Genomic DNA, 6653 nt, shown 5'->3' on the forward strand with positions numbered 1-6653 from the left:
TTTACATTTTACCTTTGATCAGCAAGGATAAAAAATAATATTTGTAGAGAACAGAGATTTTTGTAAAGCTTGTCCTTCATAATGACTTGTATTAGGTATATTTTGTTGTAATTGAAACAACAAATTGATGAATTGAGGCAATTTACAGAGAAAGACAACATTTTTAAAGAGGGTCAGGCTCCCTGTGAATAAAGATACAGCAATGAAAGAAATTTCTGTTTTTTTTTAAATTTAAGAGGAGTACCAAAGGAGGAAAACATGCCTGAAGACTTCACATAGCTGAAATTAATATGATGGTTTAAAGAGCTGAGACACAAGGAAGAACATGTTTCATTTAAAGTTTATTAAGGGAAGCTAGCAATAACCCCCTCCTTCCCTTCTGAGAGTCTAGGTACATGAAAACTAACCAAACATTTTTGGAGGATTACATTTAGCATTCACTCCCTTCTGTTCATATTCATCCTCTAAGAACATCGATGATCCTCTAAGAAAGAATAGATCAGTGATTGGCAATAAGTGATTTGTTCATTATAAGCCAACTGAGTTCTGATCAAAACTTATAAATACAGAACAATGTCTTAGGAAATTACACAACAAAACAGTTACAAGACAAAAATCAATTACTTCCAAAACAATCAATAGGAAAATAAAAGAGAATCATCTCCATTATTTTCACTTAATTCCCTCACAGATCATTTATATATAGCCATAATATCTCTCACAGATTATTTATATATAGCCACACTATAAGAACTTTTAAAACAAACATTATCAATTATAGGGTGCACTTACATAATAATTGTATATTTATTTTCCAATAAGTATTCAAAACTATATTGAACATTAAATTATGATACATTCTAAAAAGAATCAAATTAGTCAAAATAAAACCATTAAAAATCATCTAAAGTCATTAATGAAATTTAAAAAGTGACATTTCCATCTCAACACAAGTGAGAAAACCCAGCAAACTGTGTAGTTAAAGGCCAAATTTGCACAATAATTAACAACATTAACATTAATTCTTCTTTTGTCCAGTAACTCACTCCCAATATCCAATTAATGAACATATTTAATCTTGAATTCCAGGTGCCCACTTAGTTGACTGGTTCTCTATAACAATTCTCTGCAATATTTTTGAATTGATCACATCCTCAGGGTGACTTTGAAGATGCCTCTTCTTTATTTGTGCTCCTTCTTTGGTTCCATGCCTCTTACAGATTCATACAAATTCTTCCTACAGCTTTTTAATCGAATAGATATCAGTGTAATTTAGGATATCCTCTTAAAACTTTCATAAATACCAGTTCAAATCAACTCAAATTTGCTGGTTTGATATTATCAATTTTAGAAAGATATAAGAAAATATTTGACTTAGTGAACTATATTTCACTTGCACATTCAAAGAATCTAAGTTCTTAAATATATTTCCCATTTGGTTTCTATCTTTTTACAAACTTTATGGTTGATATAAATGTGCTTAAAAATGCTAAAAGATGAATCTTAAAAAAATTATAAACAACAAAAATAAAAACTATGAGAATATTACTTGTAAAATGAATTCCTCTTGTTCAAAATAAGATATTCAAAGTGGAACTTATTGCCTTGCTAAATTATCATGGTCTTCATTATAAATTACTTTCAGTAAAGTAAGTCATGAAACTATTTCATTGTCACATTTTAAGAAATTTGAATACTAACTGAAAAATGCAAAGCTAAGTATTTTCAAATTCCAGAGAAGGGACAACTCTGAAAATACTTTAATTTATATATGATCGATAAGATTTGTTGTTTTTAAAATGTTATAATTAATTTTTTTCATATTAGTCATTTTTAAGAAGATTCAAGTGAAAGAAAGAATTTTAAGAAAAAAAGAATTTAAAAAAAGAAAAAAATTTAAGAAATATTAAGTTTCAGTTGTATTTAATAAATATCGGTTCTTCCTTTATGGAGATCTAGGATTATTTTATTGCTGAGAATAGCTAAGTCATTCACAATTCATCACTGAACACTATTACTGTGACAATGTCCTCCTGGTTCTGTTCACTTCACTAAGTATCAGTTCATGTAAGACTTTTCAGGCTTTTCTGAAGTCATCCTGCTTGTCATTTCTTTATTTACTTATTTATTTATTTTTTATTCTAATTTTGTACAAATTTTTTTTACATTAATAAAATATTCTTGTTTACAAGTAAACAAAAGACCCCTCCTCCCCTATGAATATAGATAGACTTGCATGGGCAAAAAAAGTAAAGGGGAGAGAAAAAAATTAAAATAAAAAAATAATAGTAATAATTGTAGGTATGGCCAGGTGGCACAATGGACGAGGCACCAGCCCTGGAGCCACGAGCACCCAAGTCCATATCCAGCCTCGTGAACCCAACAATCACCCAGCTGTGTGATATGCAAGCCACCTGATCTCCACTGCCCTGCAAAAACCAAAAAAAAAGAAAGAAAGAAAAGACCCAAAATAAAATAAAATAGTAATAATAGTAGGGATGGCTGGGTGGCAGACAGAGCATTGGCCCTTGTGCCAGGAGCACCTGGGTCCAAATATGGCCCCAGACACCCAATGATCACCCTGCTATGTGGCCCCAGGCAGGCCACCCAGCCCCACTTGCCCTGCACCCTCCCCCAAATAATAATAACAAAAAATGAGTTTCAGTCTTTGTTCCAACACCATCAACTCTGTCATGAGTGGATCACATTCTTTATGATAAGTCCATCACAAAAGTTACTTCCATTTTTTACAACGTTGCCATTGCTGATTGCAACTCCCTCCTTTCTTATTTCTCCACTACCATGTACTCTATTTTCTCTCTCCTTTCACTCTGACTCTGCTGTAGGGTTGCTGAGTGGCGCAGCAGACAGATCCCTAGTACTGGGGCCAAGAAGCCCTGAGCCCCCATACCACCGCTTAGGCCCAGAATCCACCTGGCCCTATGGTCCTGGGCAGGCCTTCCAATCCCAGCCCCTTGCAAGAAGTAAAAAAAGAAAATGTGTTACATCTGACCACTGTACCCCCATGGTCCATCCTCTCCTCCTTTATTCACATCCCCACCCCTTAACCCTGCTTCCCCCTCCTTCTTACTCCAGTTGTCTATACTCCATTGAGTATATTTGCTGTTTCCTCTGCTAGCCATCTCTGATGAGAGCAAAGGTTCCCTCATTCCCCCTTGCCTCCCCCTTTCCATATCATTGCAATAGCTCATTGTAATAAAAAAAAAATCTTATTATGTGAAATAGCTTGGACTATTCCCCCTCTCCTTTTTCTTTCTCCCATTCCATTTCCCTTTTTTTCCTATTGACTCCATTTTTACACCATATTTTATCTTTCAATTCAGCTTTCTCCTGTGCTTCAACTATAAAAGCTCCCTCTACCTGCTCTATTAACTGAGATGGTTCATATGAATATTATCAGTATCATTTTTCTATACATGCAGTTCATCCTCATTAAGTCCCTCATATTTCTCCCCTCTCCTCCAATCTCCATGCTTCACCTGAGTCCTGTATCTGAAGATCACACCTTCTGTTCAGCTCTGGCCATTCCAAAAGGAACCTTTGAAATTCCCCTGGTTCATTGAAAGTCCATCTTTTTCCCTGGAAGAGGACATTCAGCCTTGCTGGGTAGTTCATTCTTGGCTGCATTCTAAGCTCTTTTGCCTTCCGGTATATTGTATTCCAAGCCATATGAGCTTCCAATGTAGCTGCTGCTAAGTCCTGTGTGATCCTGACTACAGCTCCATGATATTTGAACTGTGTCCTTCTGGCTGCTTGTAATATTTTCTCTTTAACTTGGGAGTTCTGGAACTTGGCTATAATATTCCTGGGGGTTGTTTTTTTTGGATCTCTTTCTTGGCGAGATTGGTGGATCCTCTACATTTCTATTTTGCCCTCTACTTCTAGAATATCAGGGCAATTTTCCTGTAGTAATTCTTTGAAAATGATGTCAAGGCTCTTTTCCTGATCATGACTTTCAGGTATTCCAATAATTTTTAAATTATCTTTCCTAAGTCTGTTTTCCATATCAGTTGTTTTTTCAATGAGATATTTCACATTTTCTTCTAACTTTTCATTTTTTGGTTTTGAAGTATTGATTCCTGATTTCTCGTAAATTCATCAATCTCCCTGAATTCTATTCTTTGTCTGAAGGATTTATTCTCCTCAGAGAGTTTTTTTATCTCTTTTTCCATCTGGCCAATTTTGCTTTTTAAAGCATTCTTCTCCTCAATATCTTTTTGAACTGTTTTATCCATTTGACCTAAGCTGGTTTTTAGCATGCTATTTTCTTCAGCATTTTTTTGGATTTCCTTGACTAAGCTGCTGACTTCATTTTCATGTTTTTCCTGCATCTCTCTCCTTTCTTTTCCCAGTTTTTCTTCTAACTCCCTCATTTGATTTTCAAAGTCTTTTTTGAGCTCTATCATAGCCTGAGCCCAATTTCTGTTTTTCTTGGAGTCTTTAGATGCAGGAGCTTGTGCTTCCTCAACTTCAGACTGAGTATTTTGATCCTTCTTGGGCTCATTTGCAAAATATTTCTCAATAGTCTTCCTCTTGTTTCTTTGTTCATTTTCCCAGCCTAAGCCTGTTTTTGGGGGTGCTTCCTGAGCTTTTGGGACACTCCCACAAGGGTCTCAGTGTGTGAGATTCTGTCCTCCCTCCTGGTCTGTGAATGATGCCCCCCTCTGCCACAGGGCTGAGGTGGGGGGGGGGGCTGCTGTTCTATGGGGGGGCCTAGACTGGGATCAGGATCTGAATGTGGTCAGAGCCCCAGAGTCCTGTTCCAGGGGCAGAGGACAGAGCTCTGTAGTCTCTCTCTGTCTTCATTCCCCTCCCTCAGCTCAATGGGCTCATGCCCTGGGGGCTCCTGCTTACAGGCTCCACCTGCTTCTGTTTCTTGGTCTAGGCTGCTGAAAGACCAGGCTGCTGGCTGTGTGTCCTGAGGGCTGGGCTCCATGTGCTTGCTCTGGCAGAGGTCCCCTGCTGTTTCCCCACTTTGTGCAGGTGCTCCCCAGGAGACTCCCCCGCTTCTGTGAGCTGAGGCTCCCAGCACCCTGGGGCTGCCTCCGGGAGGCTGAAGTTCTTTGGCTCTGGTGGGCCACCCCTCTGGCGGGCCACCCCTCCGGCCCTGGGGAGCAGAGCCTTTCTGCTCTTTTCCAGGTTACCTTGAGTAGGAGAACTGCCTCACTGGGTCCCTTTGTGGGTTCTGTCTCTCGAAAGTTTAGTTAGAATCCTTAGCTGATGAATTTTATCAGAGAGCTCCTAAGACTGGATCCCTTCTTGTCGCCATCTTGGCTCTGCCCCCATAATTAATTTTTATGCTGCAATTAATTAGAACTCTTAATTTTTAAATCTTTTTTCTTTTTGAATTCCAATTTATTTCCATTTATTTGCCATCCTATATTACCATATAAGTGCCTCATTTCCCCCCAGTGAAACATACAAACTTCCTTCAAACAAGTGGTCCCACATGATTCCAAAGAAAAAGAAAGGGGAGCTTCAAATTGATTATTTAATTATTTTAATAATCAGTGTCGGATACTTACACTGGGTCTGTCTTGGGAGATTGGGGCAACATATGAAATCCTCTTGCAAAAAAAAAAAAAAAAACACTTCCCTCCCAAACCCCCATTGTAATTACAGAAATCAGAGAAAAAGAGAAGTTATAGGTTGTGTTAGGGTGAACTAGCTGATGCTTTGGGTTTGTTCTGCTCAGCACTGGATTGTCATCCCAGACACCTGCGATGTCCTATCATTTCTGTTTGGACTAGAATCCCTGACATGCAAGGTTTTTGACTGAAAACATGCCAGTGATGTGTTGGTTTTATCTAGGTCAGTGTGTTTTCTTTTTACTTTCATTAATCTTAGTTTAATAATATTATACATACTTTTCATTGATAGAGTCATCACTTTATTTTTGATTGCTTTCACCAGTAGAAACTTCTGTTAGGAAAAGTAAATTTTTCATGAGTTTTACAGTTTAAGGGTTTACATTATGGTTTTTAACCTGTAGGTATGCCCAAAGGAAGCATAGAGGTTGTTAAAGATCTAAGTGTTTTATGAAAACCACAAAATTTTTATTTAAAGATGATATCTAATTTACATCGAACTAATTCATATTTTCCAAATTCTTTTCCTTTGATTCACAAGAGTTCTGTTATGAGATGAACAAGCCAAATAAGTAATTAATTCCAAGTTTATATAATTTATCACTTCACATTAATTGAGTTGTCTTAAAGTAAGCTGAATCTTTTCTTCAAGACTTCTTCTACAAATGGATGTTTTATCCCATATTAGATAGTAAACCTAAGAAAAATTGCCTTTTTCATTAAAGAAGCACAAGATATTTCATAAATTGTTCTCCTCTATGAAAATAATTTGCATTGAAATTCTTTTCATCAAGGGTAATCTGAAGAATTTTCCATTTTCAACTTGAACAAATTATTTAGACTTCTGTCCAACTAATTTGTGCATCATTGTGTGATGATTCTGTGAGAAATTTTGGGGTGCTTGGGTCCCACAAGAATGTGAAGGAAGAATTGTTAGTTTACATTACAGACTGGGGTCTGCATGTACTGTTGCCTATGGGCAGGTTTGTGAGTCAAGACAATAGAATTAGCCTCACCTGATCAAAAACTGAGACCAGATTTCAC

This window comes from Macrotis lagotis, chromosome 1, assembly GCF_037893015.1.
Source record: "Macrotis lagotis isolate mMagLag1 chromosome 1, bilby.v1.9.chrom.fasta, whole genome shotgun sequence".
NCBI classification, from domain to species: Eukaryota; Metazoa; Chordata; class Mammalia; order Peramelemorphia; family Peramelidae; genus Macrotis; species Macrotis lagotis.